Genomic DNA, 24,756 nt, shown 5'->3' on the forward strand with positions numbered 1-24,756 from the left:
GGACGACGCAACGAGCTATGGAAAGAAGAATGATAGGTGTAACGTTAAGGGATAAGAAAAGGGCAGATTGGGTGAGGGAACAAACGCGAGTTAATGATATCTTAGTTGAAATCAAGAAAAAGAAATGGGCGTGGGCAGGACACGTAATGAGGAGGGAAGATAACCGATGGTCATTAAGAGTTACCGAATGGATTCCAAGGGAAGGGAAGCGTAGCAGAGGGCGGCAGAAAGTTAGGTGGGCGGATGAGATTAAGAAGTTTGCAGGGACAACATGGCCACAATTAGTACATGACCGGGGTCGTTGGAGAAGTATGGGAGAGGCCTTTGTCCTGCAGTGGGCGTAACCAGGCTGATGATGATGATAAACACACATAGTCACTCTTTATAAAACGAAGAAAATTCGAGTAGACGGGCATGCTTTTCAACATGCAGCATTCTTCACAGGCATTGTCCTCTGGTTCAGTAGAAGCCGTTCAACGCTTTGCATTCTCACAAAATGAGCTGAGCCACTACGGAGGCTTTCCGGCTATGGTATTGCGCTGCTAAGCACGAGGTCGGGGAATGAAAACCCGCCTACGGCAGCAGGATGAGGAGGAAGAAAGAACTTTATTTTTCAAAATAATTTGGGACCTCCCAGGCCCCCTGGGTCCCCGGACGACCCCACTGCACTCAAATGTTCATGTTTAACATGTCTATGACGTTGGCAGCGCGGTTGGCGGCGATCTTCTGCCTTGCCGGGTCCGTGGAGCGTAGTGAGATTTCCCAGTCCTACCAAGTTCGGAGTGGTACCGGCCCGCCGGGGGGAGGAGAAGCCGGGCAGGCCAGGAGTATATGGGTGAGGTTTGCTTTCGGCGCATAGCACAAAGGGCAAGAAGGTGGGATGGGTCGGTAGTGGGATAGGAGGGATGGAGTAGGTAGCGTGCGCGTTTGCAGGCGGCGCCATAAGTGTTGCTCCCCAGTAGTGACGCAAGAGTGGGGGGTGGGTATATTTGCCGCTCGGCACGAGCATTCGCGATGAGGTCAGCGAAGGTACACGCACGCTCCCTCGAGAAACCCCCCATGAGGTCCGCCTGTGCCCGGCTTCTCGACCCTCGGGCTAAAGAATCGGCGGCCTCATTGCCAGGGTTTCCCGAGTGCGCGGGCACCCAGATGAACTCTGCGCTGCGGGAGAAGGGAGGGTTCTGGGTCAGTACGTGGAAGGTGGCAGGGTGAACTCTGCCCCCAGCATAATTTAGCAGCGCAGTTTTAGAATCATTCAGGATGTAGGTAGCACTGGAGCTGCCGAGAGCTAGCGCTATAGCGATCTCTTCGGCTTCCTCTGAGTCTGTTCCCGGGGGTAGTTGCTGTATTAAGGGAGGGGTGTTCGATGTGTAAGCAACCGCTGTGGCTCCGTGCTGATCACATGCAGCATCTACCCATATTGCATTCTGTTCATCGCCGTAGCATTTATGAAGGGCTGCTGCTCTGGCTTTTCGTCGCTCGCGGTTTTCGTCGGGGCGCATGTTACGGGAGAGCGGTCGAATGCGCAGCATTTGACGAATTGCCATGGGAAGGGCTTTTAGGGAGTTATGATTAGCAGGAATGTTAATTTGAAATTTAGAAAGTATATGTCTTCCGGTAGGGGTGCTGGCTAATCGGAGATATTGTGCCTGTAAGTGTGCTCCGGTTAGTTCTTGTAAGGTGTTATGCACACCTAACTCCGCCAGGCGTTCGTTACTGGTGTTTTCCGGCGGACGGAGCGCTGCCTCGGTAGCTTGCCTGATTATAGAATTTATTGTTTGGGTTTCGGTTGAATTGACGTTAGGATAGCACGCACAATGCAATACTTTACTCATGGTAAAAGCTTGTACCACTTGCAGAGTATCTGATTCACGGAGACCGTGAGCTTTATTTGTTACTCTGCGTATTAGCTGCGTGGTGGCCGCTAGTGTGCTCTTTCAACGTTTGATTGACAGTCCAATCCACGTCGACGAGACGTTCAAGGTGATCGTCTGCTGCTGTGTGCTGGTCGAACTGGTATTGCCTAGTGCCGTCATCGAGAAGCTCGTCGTGAGCCGCTGTGCGCCGGGCACGCACAGTGCGCCCCACGAGTTCGCGGCTCTCGCGGGTTCTCAGGTCATCGCCGATCGGTGCGAGCTCCTGGGAACGTTCGAGATGCAGAACTTCGAGCAGAACGACGCGGACTCCCGGACCTATCCATAGCGCTGAACGTCAGCGCGAACGCGAAGACACCGAAGTTCACATGCACTCCCGCTTTCGCGTGCCGCGAGTTGTCTGTCGTGTCTGATATTTGGCACGTCGCGACGCTTGCCCAAATTTACATGAGCGGCTATTTGGTCCCCGTTGACTTTTTGAGAGAGAGGACGATCGAGGTGAATGCCAGGCTCAAGAAGCTAGGCGTGCCTTAGCAGCGCTAATGGCTTGCGGCTTCCAATGCCCTGCTGAAGATACCCTGTTGCGGCCTGCAGATGCCCTGTTGGACGCTGGAGCTCCCGAGCCTCGGCACGGTAATGCAGCCGGGACAGGGACATTTCTGGACGCAAGTCGGCGAGAGAGACCTGAGACGCAGGATCGAGTTCAGTTACTGCGACGCTGCAACCGACGACGTGATCGACTGTCTGCAGTACGGCCCAAAGATATCGCACGTTACATTTGAACTATCCACTATACTGGCCCGTTCCTAGTACCAGGAACTCAATCGCGCATTCTACTATGGCAACGCCAACGTCTCGAGTCTCGTGGTTCGGATGGGTCCAGTGATTGACCGCATCGTGGCCGTCCTACCGTCCACCTTTTCCATCAGATGCCGCTACCTTCAGGACACAAAGTTGGCCTTCGCCACGAAGACTTTTCACGTTGGGGCGCAACGCAGAGTTAACGGCAAGAGCAGCAGCCTCTACTTCCTCATCTTCGGTGGCTGGATGTTCGATTACCACGCGGCGACCGCCTTAAGTGACATGCTGCACAGAAGTAGCACCCTGAACCATGTCACGTTCGATGCGTTGTCGCCGGAATCCAACGTCTTCCTGATGGAAGGGCCGCGAGGCCTAGAAACAACTTACACGCTATTATAACCATCAGCGACTGTGAGCAGCGCTACACACCTGAAATGGAGGCACGCTATTGAAGAAGGTGCTCGAAAGCCGGTCGCTACTCGTTAACCTGCTCCTACTGGCAGGCCGGACCGAAGCCAAAGTGGCGGAGGCGATAACTGGTTGAGAGTGATGCCAGGACACCCATTTCCTGGCCCTCGTTGGTGTCGCGAGCGACAAGCTTAAGTGTTACGGGGACCCAGCCATTGGTTGCCGCCCTCGCCGGCTGAAAAATGCGGCCCTCGCCGTTGAAACAGTGCTAGAGATACCGAAGCAGCAGAAGTAGCTGTACTTTTACTTCCATATTCATATGTTTTTGGCGCAATTAATCACGATCAAGTAATAAATCCAACGCTTCTTGCATGGCAAGTCCTCGTAATGTTGCTGAAGAATCCACAGAATTACCATCGCTTCTGTTCAGTGCTGTTTTTCTCGATTTTTTTTTTTTGACGCTAAGTTTCAGCTAAATGGCACATAAAGTTATGTTGCTCATATAGCACATTACTTAGGCCGAGAACATCAATACGGTATATTGGTTGGTGCGAAGAGCCTTTTCATTCGATTCTCTCGTGACCATGAGAACAAGTGTTCTTTCGGTTCAATCGACGACATCTATTTCGCTTCAAGAGTGTTATGCTTGGGCTTTAAGTGCGAGAACTATTTTGGCGCGCAATAGGGCATTGTGTAACTGATAGTTATGACGGTTGCGTTAACAAAGCTGGTAAGAACAAAAACAATTTCTGAAATGTACTAAAAATCACTCGCTGTAGACAGTTTACGAAGACTAAAAAATTAACATTCTTTTTTTGACCGAGGCCATAGCAACAAGATGTAGCTGCATGGAGTTGTATAGAGATCGCTACACAAACGGCTATCGCGGAAACTGGTTCCCTGTGAACTTGTTTTAGTTGTTAGTTTAAGCGTGGTGCGTGTGGTGTTCGCCGTACACAGGTCCAGATAAATGAGTCGTCGACGTAGTAGTTTAGGAGGCAAGGGTAAATACGTTCACGCACATAATAGCTATGATAATGTATAGCTGTCGCTACTTGTAATATGGTCGATATCAGGTGACCACGTAATCCTTGATGGCAAGAAAACTCACGGCGACAGTAGCAGGCGTAGTGCCATCAAACGTGAAGTCCGCACATTCAACGTGCTGATGTAGAGGCTTCGCCGCGCTTTTACCGCGGAAGCTGGTGAGGACGAGGGACATTGAGAATTGCCGTCGCGAGGACAGCGAGAAAGAAAGAAATAATCTAGAAGAGAGCAGCATTGGTGACTGTATACAATTTTAAACGCTCCAAGAGCAACTTTTATTGTGGATCTTTGCCGAATTTAGCAAAGCATTCATTTAGTAGGACAAGTAGTTGAATGGTAACAGATGTACGAACATAAATTACCAGTTCATTGACAATTCGCATAGGTACATTTACACTCGCCAGCCTTTGCTGCTTGTGTAGTTGCATAAGACCGTGCTTCAATTAATCGGCATAATATTATGTGATTCTCTGACCTACCATGTCGCACTGCTTGATAAAAGACGGACAGCAAACAACATCGATTTAATTGGCCCTCAATAATTCTACAGCGACAGCAGTATTGTTCAACTTCGAAGAGAACCGCCTCGTTGTTGTTGCCTTGAACTTCGGGCAAGTCGACGCGAGGGGGATTCGCCAAGGTTCAAAATGTCAACCTAATAAAGAAACTTCAAACCTCTAATGTTATGCCTGTAGTGCCTATATTTAACTAATGATACTGTATATGTTAAAAAATAGTGAAGAGAAATCTAGCCACTTTTCTATGAATCGCTAAGGTGTTAAAAGAAAATAAAATGCTAATAATGAGGGAAAAAGCTGTTTCACATGTCTGCCTCTCTGTAGCATTTCTTTACTCATCCACATTCTGACTTGTTTTCGGACCCATCCGAGGGTGCTCCCACAAAAACATAAAAAATTACCCTCTGCGAGGGCAGAACCGCTACGCGATAACAATTGTTATAAGCGTGTAGTTCTTTCCGGATTATACCTGCGGTAAATATTGTCGTGCGTGGCTTTTCCGCAAATAATGAGCCACTACTGGGAACTCAACGTGAAACTAACGGTAAGAAAGCAGCTGGGTTGTGTCGAGGTGTGCAGTCGTATAAAAATGTATTAATTATAAAGTGAGGCCTTTAAAAATATTTGGCACATGTTTAATTTAAACGTCAACTCTCAATTGTGTGATATTTGAGAACGATAAATGTGGATTAGATAAACAAGTTGTGACTTTAGCTTATTGGTAGTGCACTGAAGGTCATCGCTATGAACTAGTAGTGCATGTTGTCAATTTCGAAATACGTTTATGAAGCGACATTAGGATTCTCACATTCATTATTACTAGAAATCGTCACCTTTGTGGAGCCTTTCGTGCGGTGCTGCTTGGCCGCAGACTTATGCGAATGTTCCTTTTCTTTAGTAAAGCGTGGGTGAAGGCTTTAAAAATGAATATACTTCATTCGGACAACCAAGCTGCACCATTTGTCATACTCTGATCGTCATGCGTTCCTCATAATCCCATGGTCGCTCTTGCACGTAAAACTACCGAATTTAAGTTCATGCGGTGTCGCTGGATTCTTCAGTCGCTCAGACACTGTTCTGCAAGTGTGGACGGGCTATCCATTGGTTCAGGTTTGACCAAGGTGCTGAAAATAACGTCGTTTTGCGGCTTATGGTGGTGTTAGGGCAAGGAATGGCCCAAGCACACCGACGAGTACGTCCAGTAGTAGGAATGAACGAAAAAAGGTTTATTGGTTTAGTAACACGGCTCCAATTACGGAAGACCACTCCATGCAGGAGCAAGTTAAACGTCCCAGTTAACTTCAGGGCCCTCTCTACTATTGCACGAAAAGTATCCGCTTTTAATACCGTCGTCTTCCATAGGAGAGTCGGCTAGGGAATCTGAAGACTGTCTAGCAGCAAATCACAATCGTCGAATCCGTTGCGATACCACCCCCATGCTATCACAACGCTTCGCACTAACCCCGCCTCCGAATCCCAATGGTATGGAATATGCGGCAGGATAGTACCTGCGAATCCAAGGTTGCCGTCGTTCTTCGGTAGTATTTGTTGTTGCCCCTCTTCATCATTATTTCAGGCTGTCAGGTAGTGGTGGGGTTAGTTGCCTTTTATGGACCCGTCAACAGTCGGTGTTTACGCTGCGTTGACGTCTGGATAGGTGCTGATGGGTGGGTGGGTGTTTGCCTCGTGGAAAACGTCTAATTATCGCCTTTGTGGTGTTTAGAAGTAAGTCTCCGCTCTTGTTCACCGGACTTGGAACATCGCGCAGAGATTCGTGTTCTTTCGTCAAACCGCGAGCCTAGAAAATTCTCTGTCGCGAAGAAGTGCCCTTGGTTGCGCAGGAGATTCAAAAAATGTTCATATCATATTCATATCATGTTCATATCATGTTCATTCATATCATATAGATACAAGGAGAGGGCTAGGTTTCACACACATAAGGAGTACTTTAATGTTCAAACAAAATGAGTGATAAGTTGAAATGCGAACGACATAATTGTGAACGCTCTGAATAAAGCAGAAAGCTGCAAATTCCTAAACAAAACACAGTGACGGAATAAGCAAATGGGACCATCACTGTCGCGATACACCCTCGCCATAGGGTCGTCGACCGCTCCAGCATCGGACAGCTTCTGTAAGAGCAAGCATATTTCCAAGACAACGTAGGGTAGTCGACAACATGGAGCCTTACGAGGCTCACGAGAATAGTCCGGACGATCCCGACGTGGACATTCCGCGATGTTTGGCCACAGACGTAGTGCGTGGGCTAGTGAAATATCGCGTCCCATTGGATGGAAGGTGTGCTGATCTCGGGCCTGGCGGTTTGTCATGGCGAGAGTGCAAATAAATTCTGTGGGACTCCTTTACCACCGCCCATTGCTGCTATGATGACTTCTCGCTAATTTTTGAAGGCCCAGAGAAGGCGGTCACACGGAAATTATATATGGGGATATGTCGAGGGATTAGTCCACGCGACAACATCAGCGGTGTCTGGGAAGACTCGCTGCAGCAGCTGCTATCTCTTTGAAAGTGCCCTGTGTCATTTTGACAGGAGTTAGGAGACCAGACTTCGATGGCGAAACTGGAGGGAGGACACTGCCGCTTCCTACATGATGCCTTTCCCCTGGAAAGTTAGCATAAAGCAAGCAATCAGAGTGAAGTATCCATTCACGCCTACGTAAATATTTTGTTAATTTCATTTAAAAAGGAGTGCTTTTCATGGACAATATTGTCGCATGGAGAGAAAGTTAGTTGACCACGAAGTTCAGAGATGATAACATTTAGGTTCTCTAAACTTGAGCCCACAAATGAGAACTACTACATCGACTATTCTAACGGTAGGGCCGGTGATTTCCGCGGATTCCGTGCCAGTATCGTTCGCATAAATGTAATTCGTAACACCCGACACATTTGAAGATGTGGAGATCTCGACAGCCCTATATGAACAAAAGGCAAACTTGAAATTCTCAGAGGCAATACGGACTGGGTGTACAGACTGAGAAGACAAGCTTGACGACATGTTCGAGATCATTCTTGGATATGTAACTTTAGTTTTGACGAGCATTAAAAGTGTCATAATTGGCTGAGTTGTTTGTATCGCAGCTTTTCGTCAGGAGAGCAATGACAGAGACAACAAAACAAAAATACTGTATAAAGTAGATGGGAAAATGGCTCCGAGGTTACAGAAATGGTAAAAGCATGGTAAACGTCCTGCGAAGTCATGGGTTCGTATCTAACCTATGGCCAATTTTTTCATTCACTTATTCAGTTTATTTCCAATAATTTATCGTATTTTTAAATGAGTTAGAAATTACAATTGCCCCTATGTTGTCCTTTGGTGTGTTTTCTGGCTTCGTATGATATATATATATATATATATATATATATATATATATATATATATATATATATATATATATGGGAACCCATCCGGCAATGATGCCAATAAAAGCAAAGGGATGATTACCTGTGCTTGACACTGAATGTAAAAAACAGCGCCAGCGCCCATCTGCCGACGACTGTCGAGGCTAATGCGTTAGCACTGAATCAAGATTGCCCCGCAACTTATTGCCAGCGTCCAAAGGAGTTATGTATGAGGCGTGTACTGCAGCGGCTTTCCTCTATCGCGCATCCCTAAAAACATTCGGCGCCAACTAGCCTCGTCGCCTTCAAGCCTACGCGTGTCCTTCGAAATGCATGGCGTGCTTGATGTGGAAACCGCTTGATGTGGGAACCGAGCTCGGAGCTCGCGCTTCTTTAAGAGCCAGTACACGCGCGGCCTCCCGAGACGGGACGCGCAGTGCGCCTGTGCCTGGAAACGCTGAGAATTGTTCCCTCGCAAGCTGCCTACCCAGTGGCTCATACTCAATATGTCGAGAGGTTTCTTGAGGAGCAAGACATACCCAGTGAAAGAATGCCGCAGTTCGCTGAAGCGTCGGCGTGATAGGTGTTCATTGAAAGCGGAACATTCCAAAATTTCCAAGTTAATTTGTTGCGCAGCATGCTAATGCTTTTCCTGCTACGAAAAAGGAGGAAACAAAACGCTGCGTACGAGCCATATTTTGAGTCAACAAGAACAACAAGACAGATTGAAAAACAGTGGTAAGAACTTTAAGAACATCACCACCATTAATCAAGGAAACAGGAGGACCATAGAACGGGTCTTGTGTCTTTTTCTTGATTACAATGGCGCAGTCGACTAACAATGGGACTCCCAGCACGTGACCGTCAAACATCGTGCTCCGAAGAGGTCGCCAGCTTCCGGGCCTAAATTCCCAGCACTCAGTTGCTGCAACGCACTTGGACGGCGTTCAGGTCTCCAAAGCGACATCGCTACAGGGCGTTAGCAGTGCTGCTGACGGCGATCTTGCACCGACAATCTCCGGTTTGTCACAATGTCTCCGTGATGCGACTCATCCTTTTGCTCCACCCGTCGGCCCCGGTGCTTTGGCGACATCTGCACAGAGGCTTGCTGACGTTCACGGGTTCAAGGATGACTCTTTCCACTTAGTTAACAGCGTGGACGCTGGCTGTCTCCAATCAATAAACGGACGCACAGAAGAGATAGATCGCCGAAGGATGTGTTCATGGAGCCGAAGGCTTTGGTCATTGTTTCAAGCTCCGCCACTACTCGACATGGTGAAGCTGGAGCGCGGCGTTGATGTGCGCATTTGATGCCCTTATGAAAATGACTGTTGAAAAGTTGTTGGCATATTGTTGACGAATTGTTGACTCAATAGCCTTTCAACAATACCTCAACAATTATTGAAACCACAGGCAATAATTCAACAGTAAAGTTGTTGGGCAGTTCACAACAAAAAAGTCGTTGACTAAATTCTGTTGGTATATTGTTGAATAGTATTGAGTATTATTGAGCCATTGTTGAGCAGTTTTCAACAGTAAAGTTATTGACTAAATTCTCTTGATATATTGTTGAATAGTATTGAGTATTATTGAGCCATTGTTGAGTAGTTTCCAACAATAAATTCGTTGACTAAATTATGTTGATATATTGTTGAATAGTATTGAGTATTATTGAGCCAATATTGAGTAGTTTTCAACTATAAAGTCTTTGACTAAATTCTCTTGACATATTGTTGAATAGTATTGACTATTGAACCATTGTTGAGTAGTTTCCAACAATAAAGTCGTTGACTAAATGCTGTTAACTTATTGTTGAATAAAATTGAGTCACGAGCAATATTGAGTTTCGAAGTACATGTGAAACACACGCACATATGTATGTGTGCGTCTTTTGCACATATATGTTGCTTTACTGATCACTTGATCACCATTGCATATATACAGGGTGTTGTTTCACGTTACTTGAACCATAGACGTATATACACGTGTTTCAGCTAACTTTACTCAGAGTTTAAAAATATGCCGATGCACCATAAGACGATGCGACCAAATGCATGTTGCTCACTCTTGTACGTGTCACGCTATTCTTGTATTTTTCCTAAGTAGCTAATTAGTCAAGAAAATTAGCCATTCTGAAGGAACAAAGTTAGGCGAAAAATTCGAATTAGAAAGCTCTAGAGCACTTTGCAAAACGTCCTATTAGGCAATTTCTTACTTTCTATCTATTAAGTGTTAGTGTTTTTCAGCTTACTGCGGATGCCCGTGAAATACAAAAAAATATCACCTGACATATCCGCTTGCGCGCCGTGCTTGCAGCGCTCCCAAACGAGCATACCATCGAGCAGGGTGTGTTGCCGCTTAAAAGGCGACAGGGCAGTGACGAAGGCGTTGGCTGTGGTATTGACGCCAGCGACGTGCTTCCCTCGCTGCGGTTCATGATGGCGATAAGCAGACAGGTGTTCACACCGGTTAAATGGTATGTTTTCGTTTGTGCGCAGAAGGCTTAGGAGCAGTGCAATCACGACGCAGGCGGGCATATGTCACGTGGTGCTTTTTCTATTTCGCGAGCATCCGCAGTCAGCTGAAAAACAATAATACTTAACAGATAGAAAGACAGAAACTGTTTATTCGGACGTGTTGCCAACAGCTCTGCAACTTTCTAATTGGAATTTCTTTCCTAACTTCCTTGCTTCAGAAGTTGGTTAATTATGCTTGACTAATTAGCTAATTAAGCAAAAATACTCAAATAGCGCGACACGCTACATACCAAAGGGAGCAACATGCATTTAGTCGCGTCGTCATAGAGTTTATACACTCGGCCTAAAGTTAGCAGAAACACCCTGCATATATATATATATATATGTGTGTGTGTGTGTGTGTGTGTGTGTGTGCAGTTTCAGAAGACAAACGTCCCTACAAGCAGTGACAAACAACCGATGATTGGACACATCCTGCATTTCCATCGGCGTCCATTATAAGGGGCCAGTGCCCTGGCTGTGTTAGGAAACGGCATTGCATGCCTCCAGGTTAAATATGGTCGAGGTGGCGGAGAACGTTAACAAAATTCAAGTCTGGCGTTTGACGTGCCAAAACCACGCTTTGATTATGAGCCGCACCGTAGTAAGAAATGCCATATTTATTTTTGCCATCTGGGGTCCTTTAACCTGCACCGAACGCACAGTACACGGTCGTTTTTGCATTTCACCCCAATCGAAATGCAGCCGCCGCGGCCGGCATTAGATCCCAAGCACTCGGGTTAGTAGAGCAACACCTCAGCCACTATGCCACCACGGTGGGTGCGGCGGAGAAAGGAGTGAACATCGTTTTTACAGAGTGCATTTCGCTTACCCGTTAGCGCGCTATACAGAACGAAACGAAAAGCTTGGCCGATATGTACGACATGGTGCTCATATTTCACATGGAGGCCAAATTCTTTTCTGTGACCTAGACGGTGTGCTGGCGAATGTGTTAGGAGTCTGCTCGGCCACCAAGCACAATCTGCGCCGCTATACGTTCTCGGTGACAAATCGCACAGCGCAGGAGCACACGCACAAATGTTTAAAGAATGGGACGACAGACCGCCTGCAGTTTGCCATGACGTCGAAATAAGAAGCACAAACAGCGACGTTTCTGTACTTTTCTGGTCAATAGTTCAGTTCGTATTGTTGCGGCACGCATTACTCTTTTTTTTTTTTAATCCAAACGACGAAAACTGTGCGCGCACAAATTAGCTCGGCGTTTGTGACGTTTGAATTTGGCGCCTTTTCCCGCGCATGCCATTAGCTCCGGCCGGTGCACTGCGTTACTGCGCTAAAGAAAGTAGTTCATCAAAGAAGCGAAGCAAAAACTTTTATACACTTGCAAACCGCAACAATTGTTCAGTAATAACATGAAATTACATAATTTGTTATCCAATAGTACAATTTATGATAATATAAGCGTGTGTTTGTATGAGTGTACATGTATGATTGCGCGTTTGCGCTGTTGATGCTTGGCGCATTCCGGCGAGTTCGTGCACGCCGTTTGCGAGAGAGTTTCCTGCGTTTTCTGTGTTCTTTGTGTGCTTCGCTGTGACATCTTTGGAATGTTCCTGCGTGTTGCTCGCTTTTTATGGACTTGTTGCCTCGAAGATCGCCATGATCGCCTCCGACTCAGCGACATCAAGGGTGAGTGAGTGTTTCGAATTCCCCTTGTTCGTCCATTGCGACGCGGTGAACGGAAGCGGGGAAATGATTTCAGCGCTTGTGCGTGTCTTCCGCGCGCCTCTTTTCTAGTTTTCATTCCTAGTACTATCCTTCCGTTGCGAGAATGGGTTGTACAGCACTAGATTTGTGGTAGATAACGTGGAGTTTTGTCCTGGTTTAACTTTACACTCCGCTTGTGGTGGCGTAAGGCAGCTATGTGGTGCCACCTAAAACAGGGCATGTTGTACGCCATTATTTCTGATACGGTGTTCGAGCACCGATTGAGTTAGCCTTATTAATGAGCGCAAAACAATGCGACGTGAAACCATCCGATCTGTACTGTAATCGAAGATATTTCGTTTGCGCCACGCTAGTACAAGGCGTGTGAGCGAGCTTTCAGCAAAAAAAAAAGGGGGGGGGGGTGCGGTGGGATTGGCGAAAGTGTATTCTGTTGCGCTGTTCCCTTCAGGATCGAATGACTCCGCGGTGCTTCAAAGCTACTATCTGACACGCCGTGCGGCCGATGTTCGCGCGATCGGAAAACACAGAGGAGGCTGTCGCGCAATAATAATAAAGAATTTCAAGGGTGTACAGGCGATACGTGAGATACAATAGGGGTGATGCCACAGAGTGCTGCGAAATCATCGAGTTATACGCCTTGCCAACCGCGTGTGTTTTGTTTTCCCCCAGGTCGCGCGCATTCAACTTTCTTTTATCATCTTCTCCGTTCGACGCCATCGAGTGCTTCGCCCAAACGGCTTCGCGTAGGCGCTCTTTGCATTCACGGAAAGGCAGATTTCATGGCACTTCAGTAACTGATTTAACAATAGTTTTAAAATCAGTAAAGGAACGAGATGCCTGGCATATCTACGTTGTCGTCCCACTGTGTTTCGAGGCGGCATGTATACGTTATCGGCAACATAAACATCAATAATTAGCATTGTTTCTTGTGACCATAGAAGTAGCTAGTTATGTCGAAAAGCTATTTTTGCTTTGAATCAGAGCACTATAGAGTGAACAGATTGAAAGGGGAGCGCATCGTTGTGAACTAAATCACGACACTTTGCCACAAGCTTGGAATAATGCCTTGTCGAAAGAGCAGTTTTGTGAAATTCTTTCTTTGAGAGTAAGCAAAACTTCAGTAGCATCAGGTAGACGGGGAGTAAAAGAATGTTACACTGGTTTTATATGAAGGAGCTGCCTCTTATATGTGGCCATAACAGTTAAGTAGATGCGTGGAAATAATGTTTAAGGTAACTAGAGGAATGTGAAATAAATTTTTTGACAAGCTCACACTGCCATTGGCAAGAGCGGCCACACTTTAGTGTATTCAATGACTAGTCATTTGTATCCGTCCATTTATGTCAGCCTAATGGTCCATGTAGCTCTTTTGATTGTCGCTTTTGCTGCATCGTGGCTTCACGTTTTAATAGTGACATCTTTTTTCAGATTCAAAATGAGCTGGGAGAGGCCCCCGCTGGAACGGTAAAAGTGAATTCTTTGGCCATCCATTCTGTAGCGTCACGATGATCAAATACAGTGATACTGTGAAAATGTATTGCAGGAAGCAGAAAAAACAACAACATTGCTGATGCAACTGCAACGCATTTGCTCCAGTGATCAATTGGCGCAGAGTGCCTTCATTAGGAGACATGGTGCCTTTAAGCACTCAGCTTAAAGACTTTGCAACTGCACCGGGACTGGGAGTGAATTTCAGTGCCACTTGTGAACATATTAAACGCAGAATGTGCCTTTTTCAGTGTGTATACCTGATATGAGAGGGGCGTTCAGAAACTTAGTGTGGACATTAGTGGTCTGCATGAGTGCACATCTTTCTAGTTTTACCAGAACGAAGGTATTATGACCTATGTCATACAGCAGTGCACAGCTAGAGGTATCAAACCAGAACAGCAGCACCCCTTGAGAAAGTTGGCTGAAAAAACGAGCACTGATCGAGGCTTTCTACATTTCAAGGGCCAAATTCCAAAAAAGGTTGATGTTGAGCTGGACGGTGTGAAGTGCCGGTCACCACATGCTGTAGCCAGCATGGCATTTTTAATCTCCTTGGCATTATGTCTCGTTAAGATACAGAAATTGCATCACTGCTCATAAAGAAATTGGAAATTGGGAGGTTGAGGGGAAGTGGAAGGGCTCCCCTCTGGAGCAGCCAGTGCATGCCCTTTGCTATACTGATAATCCTACCTTAATGAGAACCAGTGATGCATGTTAACCTATTACGCAGCCAAGTGCATTCCTTGTTTTGTATTAAGGGGACACTAATGACACCTTAAATGAATTTAAAATAAAGCATCGTCTTAAATAACTACTTCTGTAACTTTCTTGGTAGTTGTTTGATTATTAGAGAAAATAAAGCTCAAAGTTCAATTTTCTGAGTATCGCCCCAAAATCTTTGTGCTGACACCTCATTGTCACATCATGGATTCCAAGTATTTTTTCAAACTTGGACTGTATTGGTTCTGTAAAAGTTCTTGGCGCTTTTTATTTTGGGTTTTTGGAATACGATGAAGAACATCTTTATTTGTAAAAAAAATTGCTACACCTCAACAGACATCATCAAAATCCATGACGTCACAGCAAGCGGGTGTGGTAACTTCAAAGCAGCACTGCCACCAATCTTTCCTCTTGCTGCTTTTACAGTTTACTCAGCCTCTTGTCACGGTATGAGTGAATCTCTTGAATTGTAGGAAGGTCATGTACAGATACATCTAAAATAATTTTTCTCTTTAGTGCTTTCATGCTGTAGTTGCTTAGGGGTGTTGGCACAGCTTCGCTAAGCACGAAGTCACAGGATCAAACAACCGCATTTTGATGGAGGTGAAATACAAAACTGCCCAGGTACCTTGCAGCCTGATTTGGTAAAAATTAGTCCAGAGTTCCCCACTAAGGCGTGCCTAAACATCAGATTGTCGTTTTGGCACTTAAAACGCCAGAATTTAATTAATTTAATTTTGCTTTAGTGCTCCTTTAAGCTGTAGAATTCATGATCTTTGCAAAAACTCATGCTCAAAGTATTCTCCATAAAGAATAAATAAACAGTAGATATAAGTGTCTATTCATATTTTGAATTGTGGTGATACGTGATGACTATTAGAACGGTGGTACAACGAGACAGACAGAATTGTAATACAATGTATGACGGCACGATGATGCACATCGAGGAAATGACCGAGTCTCCCTAGAGGTCCCTGATATGGACATCAACTGACTGTCCACAAACTTCTGAGTTCACTCCGTGATCTTGTGCAGCCTGTGCTTTGCGAGTCGATTAATTTAATTGAGGTGGTGGTTGGCACATACTGTCCTTGCAGCTTATGTACATTTCATACAGTGGAGTGGAATCTCACATATTGCTTCTGCAGCACAGCAAGCTAACGTGACGTGTAGTGGTAATCTTAGTAATGATCGACAATCATGTCCCTCTTTGAGCTCCTAATGCTGCTTGCCAACACAAGCAGCAGCAGTTGCCCAAGATAGCGGGAAGGAGACTCATTGAAAAGTGGCATATGCTCAAGGTCGCATACCCAGTCACCCAAGCTGTTCCAACGGTTGATTTTGAACTCTTCCCTCAACATAGCCCAATCTCCCCATTAGACCATGGACTACCTATTGACACAAATGGATGGGAAAATAGAGACAAACACCTGAAAATATGAAGTATCCTAAGAATGGTAATCACAATAAATAGTACTAGATGTGCATTAGCGCAAGCTCTTGGGCCAGTTGGTGCATGATAAACTTGAAAAAGGGGGGTACCAGCAAAACAAAGGACGCGCACACACGTAAAAGGCGTTAGACAGGGACGGATGCTGGTCCGTCCCAACGTCCGTCCGTGTCTAATGCCGTTTCCTTGTGTGCGTGTCATTTGTGTTTCGCTGGTACTCCCCTTTTTCAAGTACTAGATGTTTGGATACTTTGGTTTATTATTCTTCTTTGTGCTGGATTGTTTTTCTGAAACATGTGGCGTCCAGACAGCATAAGAAGCTTGTAAGAAGTCAAGTTTAGCAATCTAGATTTGCAACAGGTACTTTTGTAATTTATTTGCAGTAGGGCTGTTGTGTGAATGTGCTTGAAAGGCTTAAAACTGTTTTGCTAACATTTACTTAAACATGCAGGTTCACATAGGTTGAAGGAGTGCACATTGAGAAGGTTATCCTGGCACAGCTTGCCATGGCCTGCCATGGTGGACCAGGAAAGTTTGCAAGGGCCTTGCTTCACCATGTGTTCACAGAGGAGGAGCTCATGGGCCATTTGGGCTTTGGAAATAACACCAAGGGGCAAAAAAGGCTCTTGACCCCACCAGGGTCAGTGCTGTTATAGGCAAGTACCATATATCCTTTCTGGTTGCATTTTTACATTCACATTTTTTTCTAAGATTATGAACTTGCTATTGGCATAACAAACGACTTTCAAGTAGCCCGTGTGTTCAGTTGTGTGCAACAATAGCCTACTATTTGGAATGACTGTTCATACGATCTTAAGTGCGTAATGCCGCCATACTCAAATGCTTCTAAAATTTAAAAGCTGCCTTCACTGCTGAAAGTTTTTAGTGGCTCCACCACATAAAATGAGCTGCATTTGCGCATTAGCAGTGTTACTTGGCTGTCATTGCAAGGAATAGTTGTCTGTGAAGCACGCTCCAAATCTATTGGCATGGAGGACATGTTTAGTTAGCCTGAAAATGTTATTCTAATACGCGAATTGCGGAGAAGGTATGCTCAAGTGTGGTTACTGCTCAGCTCGAGCAGGAGCATGTTCACCAAATTGCAGAAGTCAAAACAGCTCTCCAGGTTCTGAGATGTGAAACAGTAGTTTCACCAATTTTAACTGACCACATCGAATTAAGGTTGCTCCTATATTGAAGGAGGTCCATGTGATGCCAGACAGCAGCCTTTTAGCAGAGGGAACCTGAGTGGTGTGGCAATTTTCTTTTGGTTGTTTCAATCAAAGAAACAACAGGGACAGAGTTGCAAGCATTGCTGTCAACAGTACTACGTTTAGTGGGCGCTTACTCATTCTAAGCACTTAACCTATGACTCGTATTTATTAATGCACACTTTATCACTTTGTATTCTAAGATATGAAAAAAATATTTATGTGGCTTTTCCCCATATACTTCAATAAATTGAGAATAGGATCTTGGGGCCTAATGTATAAAGCTTCTTACAGACCATCGGACATGTTCACTACTCCCATTCTGAAATTGTTAGAATTGATTCCTGCTTCCTTACTTCACCTACCTGTTAACAGGGTTATTATGAACCATTGCCAAGTAGATTATGGGCTTAAATTAATCAAAAAGATGAATGGGCTTTTCTGTCGCTCTTGTTTAGCCCGTTGAGGATCACATTTTGGGGAGAAATATGCCTCTCGAATTTAGGAGTTATATATTTTTTGTGGTGTGCAAATGCTCAAAACTTTCGAATTGAATAGTGTCCTATTCAATTTAGTCTTTGAGTGGTCACTATTTGTAAGTGCGAGTATTCTAATATTTCAAAACACCAATAAAACATGAAATTTGAGCCAAAGTACGGTAAATTTTCACCTCCAATAACATAGCGTAGACATAAAATGTAAGAACTTGTAATAGCAGACCAGGCTACGTTACTTCAGTAGCTGTACTTTAGAGGCTTTACAGCAATCATTTATGCTTACTGAAGAGTCCTGTGCATGTGAAGAAACTTTCTGCTGCTCCATTTGTGCTTTTAATAAACAGCTTTTCATAACATAACAATGACAGAAACTTGCTAACTTTAATAATACTAGGATGTGAGCCTCATCTTACATTAATTGTGATATCAGCTGTTCATTATTCAGAAGCTATCCATTATTTGATTTGCTTCTAGCATTTTTCGGTTCAGCCTCAAAAATCACTTTTCGCGCACCCTTAATATTTTTATTGCAGATTTAAGTTCTTCGGAGAGAAAATAAACTGGTAAATAATATTTTTAAATAACAATAAAGTGGCAATACCATTTCAGTATTTGCAGTTTTACATGTTTTATTTTTTTATGCAGGATAAAGCAGCATAATTTTTTTTGTGTAATGAAACTTACAAAAAACTTGTGGCAACACTCCCAAATTACTGCAATGACAGACACCAAGGAGCTAGGTGAAAAATCAGTTTTGGAGAAACCCAAGGAGCGACACCACTATAAGAATATTTTCTAGAAGTCTCAGAAGGTTGCAGCACCTCCAGTGGGATGCTAGGCAACACTTTATTCTGAAAAGGCAAATTTTTTTCAGAACGTTCCATCACAGCCACAGATGTACGGCAGTGAACCCTAAAAGGGTTAAAGAAGTCAGTCAGTCCTATGGCATATGGCTCTTAAAAGACTGCATTTCTTCGTCTCTGTCACATTCTGCATGTGTCATGCTAAGCAGCTTGGTGCACTACACGGAATCCTCATTATAACAGTAATTCAGTCGTCGAGGCAGAAAACATACTTCACTGTAAGCAGTGTCTTCTTTAATGTAGAAAGTCTTAAGTCATTGTAAGGCGAGAAGTACATTCCGATTGCATGTGAACTCAGGAAACCTAACATCAAATGAAGCTACACTCAGTTGTAGTGACATGACAGTATTGTATTTGGAGCATGGAAAAGCACAGTGAAGTGCAGCAAATTTTAATTATGAAAGTTATAAGAAATAATTTTAGTTGTCAGTTCAGGTTTATTTATGAACGACATGAATTTGTTTCACCATTTCGTTTCTCGGCAAGCAAAGCTCACATCTTTGACATTGAGGATATTCATAAAGTTATTTTGCTACAGTGTTTTGTTCCTCTTTGCCCTTTCCTGCATTTGACACTTAGTGGAGTCCTGTGCTGCACTGAATAAATTTAAATGGTCATGCTGTAAAGCTGTACCCGTGGAAAGTTGGAATAAAGCAACACAAATACATAAATCAATTTCGTTATAACGAGGGCAGATTGCATGCCATTCTTTTGCATGTGGAAGTTGCTTTTTAAAACTTGTTCTGGCTTCTTGTTTTTGCAGGCTTCACGTGTCGCAAATTGCCTGGTACCAACATGCCCTATGTAAAGAACTGTGGCCTCGCTTCTCGCATGGGACCAATAACCTCTCAAGAGCCCAAGTTGGACAGCTCAAACCAAAACACAAGTGTTGTGCTTTTGTAACTCTCGACATTTTTATGTTCTGTGTTAGTCTCCTGAAGGGCCCAATTTGGATTTCTCAAATGAGCTTACAAATGTTGTGCCTTTCTATGCCTTCACATTTTTATGTTAATTTTATTTATGTTAATTGTGCTAGTCTCCTGAGAAGTCCACATTGGATTGCTCAATCCAGAATACAAGAGCTGTGCTTTGTTATAGTTCACTACATTTTTATGTTAGTTTTTGATATGGTTCTAGTAAGGAAAGTGTTTCCTTATTAATATATTTTTTAAGTATCTTAAGCCATTTCATGCCAAACCACCCAATTTTGTCAAGAACTGTTCCATTATGGCAAGCCATTTCAAGTTTGCTTGATTTTGAGTAGGTACAATGAGGAAATTTGCTTTCGTACATACACTTGAGTCATTCCAGGGCAACCAACCAACGTTTTTTTGACCATCACAGATATAGTTGAAGCTCCAAACTCTTGCTCCCCATTTATTTTCCTTCGGAAAAAATTTTTTGAACTTTGGCAAAAAATTTATTGTTCTTGCCCAGCTAAGCTAGAAGGCACTGATACACGTTTCTTCTGAAAGGGAAATTGTATGATCCAAATATTCAGATGGTGTTCATGTCAAGAGACTGAAGTGGTGTGAGTGCCAAAATTTGCAAAGTTTGAATTTTCTTCTAACGTAGGGAAATACAGAAGGCACAAAATAAATATAAAATCAGACTGGTTGACTTGGGATAGCTGCAAAATATTTCAAGCCTTGGAGGTTCAGTTGATCAGCTAAAAAACTGTAAAATTCAAATTTTTTGCAAAAAGCTTCGTGTTGAAGGTAAAAAATTAGCTTTGGTGGTTGGCACAAAAGTATATGTCGCCCATCGTTACACAGCCCTACATGTCTGCTATACATGTGACAAGTAACAAAAAGGTATTATTCTTTAAGTGCGATAAATTATTTTTTATAATCTTCATTTGTGGATCACACATACAGCATAAATATAGCATAAATATATGAAGCCATGTCATCTAGTAAGGAAATATTGTTAATATAATTAGCCACAAGAACTATTCAACAAACTGACTGCCTTTTTTATCATTGCGAAGGCAGGTGACGTCAAGCGCTGCAGCTGCAGTCTCAATTCGTATTTTTTTAACATGAACGCAAGAAGTGGTTGCCAATGGTGTCTGACCACATCAGACTAAACATGGCACATGACTTTTATAGATGAGCATGTTCCGGCTCTGAAACAGTGGTAGCAAACAACACCACAAGAATTTGTTCGTACTCATGTAGGTTTTCAGTCCTAATTATGAAGGTGTTTTCTACTTGCATCATCATTGGGCTTCAGGGAGCAGGGCACAAAGTGTCCTGCTCCCTCTATGTTGCATTGCACTGCGACATGCCCTTTAAAATGCTTTGTATAAACAATATCAGCGCTCTTTCTGGATTTACTGTCTACATAATAGCTGATATTTCTTTTTGTAAACTGCACGAACCATATCTTTTAGCACTGCAGGATTCCCTCACGTATTTAATACGTACGATGTCTGTTAGAAAAGTATTTGACTTTTTTTTGCAAACACCTGATGAATATGTAACAAGTGCGTTTTCATCAGCCGCCCTTGAACCTTTGTGCGCATGCACGAATTTTTTCCTGCCTGCCAATAGCGTGACTTGCTGGGACGCAGCATTTGAATGAGGTAGTACACAGTGCTCTCGTCGGTTTTTTATTGCAAGGAAAATGGCGGAGTGACTGGAGCAGTGCTACGGCATCAAATTTTGCCAGAAACTGGGCGACAGCCAAGTGGAAACCATTCCGAAGATTCAGACTGCTTTTGGTGACTATGCTATGAGCAGCACACAGATTAAGGAGTGGTACAACCAGTTTAAAGACGGCCACGCATCGGTGGAGAGCGAGCCACGCTCCAGTCGGCCATCAACATGCCGAAATGACCAGGTCATTGCCAAAGTGAACCCCGTGGTGATGCGGGACTGTCGTGTGACTATCCAAGAAATTGTGGAAGAGGTGGGCATCAGCACATTTTATCCACATTCCATTATCACTGAAGATTTGGCCATGAAGAGAGTTGCACCGAAATTCGTTCCCAAGCTGCTCATGGTGGAGCTAAAGCAACTTCGTGTTGAAGTCTCACAGACATGCTGGATTCCACAAACAGTGACCCCAACTTCATGAACACCATAATCACTGGTGACAAGTCTTGGGGGTATGTTTACGACCCGGAAACCAAATCCCAGTCATTACAGTGGAAGCATTCCACGTCACCAACCAAAGACCGCTAAGTGCGCATCAATGTTAAAGTGTTGCTGACTGCTTTCTTTGACTCCCGCAGTGGTACACCACGGGTACGCACCACAGGGTCAAACAATCACTAAAGACTACTACAGGGATGTCCTCCATGGTCTATGTGATGCTGTGTGGCGCAAGATACCGAAGTTGTCAACAGGAAATTGGCGCATCCATGACGACAGTGCTTTTCTCGCACTTGATTCAGACTTTTTTGGCGAATAACCAGACTCCTGTAGTTCGACAGGCTCCTTACTCTCCTGATGTGGCCGCCTGCGACTTCTGGCTGTTTCCCAAAATCAAGAGGCCATTGAAAGAAGCGCGATTTCAGACAAGAGAAGACATTATGGCTGCAACAACAGCTGAGCTAAACTCCGTTCGGAAAGAGGCCTTCTCGGAATGCTTCTAACAATGGCAGCACTGCTGGGAGAAGTGACTGGAGTCCCAAGGTGACTACTTTGAGGGTGATTAGGTTTCCAACGCTCCAGTTATGCCAGTTTTTTTTTTCTTCAGCCAAAGGTCAGATACTTTTCTAACAGACCTCGTATTGATAGTTTATGTGCAATGGCTGTATGGTTTACCTGGCCCACACCAAACACAAGCCTCGTTGCGTTAGAGCATGTGGCCCTTGGCAATAAAATGCAGACCCTAACACCGCTTCTCTGTCATCTGTGTGGAGACAAAGCCAGCTTTGTCGTGTGCATTCCCAGCCGGCAAGCTGTGCGCACATCCGAGAAAAGTCGGTGCTGACAAAATTTCAAAAAAGAATTTCTCGCATTTAAAAATAATGCCTTCTTTAACTTAACACATGCATAGCAGACATGTAGAGCTATCTAATAATGTATCATATTTTGGCCAACTACGAAAGCTGTTTTTTCCTTCAACATGAAGCTTGCAAAACATTAGAATTTGTTTTTTTTTACAGGCGATCAGCTGAACCTTCAAAGCTGCACATATTTTTTTGCTATACTATGTCACCTGGGCTACCATTCTGTATTTAAGTTCTGTCCTGTGAATTTTTCGTTACGAAAAAAATCTAACGGATTGCAATTTGACTCATTTTTTGCCGGTGCCAAAAGCAATTGAAGTATTCAAATATTTGAAAAATTGTCTATTTTGGCAGTTGCATCACTTCACCGTATTTCCACGCACACCATTTGAAGGCCTCTATCAATACAATGTGCATTTGAAAAAGAATGTTGATTGATGTCCTCTAGCTCAGCTGAGCAGGAAAACTAAACTGTCACCAAAATGCTACAAAATATCTGGCAAAAATTAATAAAAGTGGGTAACGAGTTTTGAACTCTATAAACACATGGCAATGTTTCAGCTATATGTGTGGTGTCAAAAAAACACTGGTCGATTTGGTATGGAATCGCACACTGCAAGTGCATCTGTGCCATTGTCAGAGTTCAGTAAAAACTGCATTATACATAGCTTTGTAAACATGGTTTATTGCTATCTAAAATACACGAGTAAAAATTAATAGGTATAAGTCGGCTTAAATTTAAAATGCAACAAGAAATCTCCGGTAATGGCAATGATGTGCCTTTCATGCTTGCATGAAACCATATCTTTTTCTGAATTCTTTCATTATTTTTTTGTGACAGTGAATAAAATTGAACTCACAAAAGGAGTAACTTTGTTTTATTCCAGCACATCACTAATAGTTTTTTTTTTCATATAAAAATCTGAAGTAGTTAATATGAATAAGTTGCTTGATATGGAATGACCTGCGCAGGAACGTTATCATGGCAGAAAACGCAACTGTATCATGCAACAGCAATGCAGCATAATAAACTGCTCCCATAAGCATCGCTTATGTGATTGCCATATTTCAGAAGTATGTAAGGTTTACTGAAATTGGCACACACCATTCAACCAACAAATAAGGATTGTACAGTGGTCCTTTTTCAGTTTTACAGATTTTTTAAAAGTTGTCTGTGCCAGGTAGCATAATTTTTGTTGAGCTGGATTATTCAGAGGTGGACATTACTAGCACAAGAAATGGAAACATTAAACTGATTCTCATAAATTTATTAATTCACTTAAACATCACGGCACATATTTCAGTTTGCAAATTGTAGCCAGTGAGGTTGAAAGACATATTCACTTGAAATTAATTTCCAGGATGACACCAGTTGCGAGATTTTTTCAGAAATGTGAGAGAAATACATGGGCATTCCGGTTACTTTTGTGCTTCAATGAATAACAGTGCGTTTTGTTAACAAAAAAGTGCTACAGCAGTGCATTTCTACAGCCAGTTTGATGGCATGTGTCTCGTTACTGGTGTCATTCTGGAAGTTCGTTCTTAGTGCATACACCTTGTAAAATTACCGTCTACAATTCGTAAAAACTTTATTAGGAACTGAGTTTTTCTTAATCAGCTGACTATGGTGTCTTGATTTCTCATGCAAGTAATGTTTGGCACTCTGTATCTAGAATTATGTTAGCTGCAACAGTCCGTGTTTAATAAATTCCATGAAACTTAAAGATAACCACCCTGCATATCGTGTCTCATTTGATTGCTGTGGGCTCAAGCAAATCGTGCCATGGTAATAGTACCACTGGCTCCCTAATAGAGAAAGCAAGTACCTTTTTTGAGTGCTCTTATTGACAGTCATATCAGTCTGCTTCTAGATTTATTTATTTAGGTATTTATTTTTTTAAATTTATTTCTTTTGGGAAATGTGTTTTACTTGAGGGCCACACAGACTACACCTTCAGTATTCAATTTTGTTACGGTGTCAAGCTGCAGGAAGTTTGTACTGTGCAATAGTTTTTAAGAAGTTTCTGATGTTCTCAAACTACAAATGGTTGTACATTTACACAGATGTTTGGTTACAAATAAACGGTTCACCTAGAAAAATGGTTTTTGTCTGCATCAGTTCAGCACTCTTGATTTTGTGGAGGACCATTCACTCTGACAATTCAAAAATGTGGCATAACAGTACTGCTAGCAGTTTTGCAATATGTTTTATTACAGGCAATCTAGGAGCATGTTTTGAGCCCAGGGTGACAGAGGCCTGTGATACAAAATGGCTGTATTTAAATTTTATCCCTATCCTCTCACAGCAAACATACCAATGTGACATCAAAGGTAATTATATGCAACA

At 43.5% G+C, this 24,756-nt stretch overlaps 1 long non-coding RNA gene across 1 annotated transcript; it reads left to right on the top strand.

Moving 5' to 3' along the window:
* Nucleotides 1–12,021: 12,021 nt before the first annotated feature.
* On the top strand, nt 12,022–24,509 carry LOC142575125 (uncharacterized). The gene is made up of 4 exons (XR_012826580.1): nt 12,022–12,177; nt 13,645–13,680; nt 16,329–16,533; nt 19,212–24,509. It is a non-coding gene; the product is annotated as an uncharacterized LOC142575125 (long non-coding RNA).
* The last annotated feature ends 247 nt before the right edge of the window (nt 24,510–24,756 follow it).

This window comes from Dermacentor variabilis, chromosome 1, assembly GCF_050947875.1.
Source record: "Dermacentor variabilis isolate Ectoservices chromosome 1, ASM5094787v1, whole genome shotgun sequence".
Lineage (NCBI taxonomy): Eukaryota > Metazoa > Arthropoda > Arachnida > Ixodida > Ixodidae > Dermacentor > Dermacentor variabilis.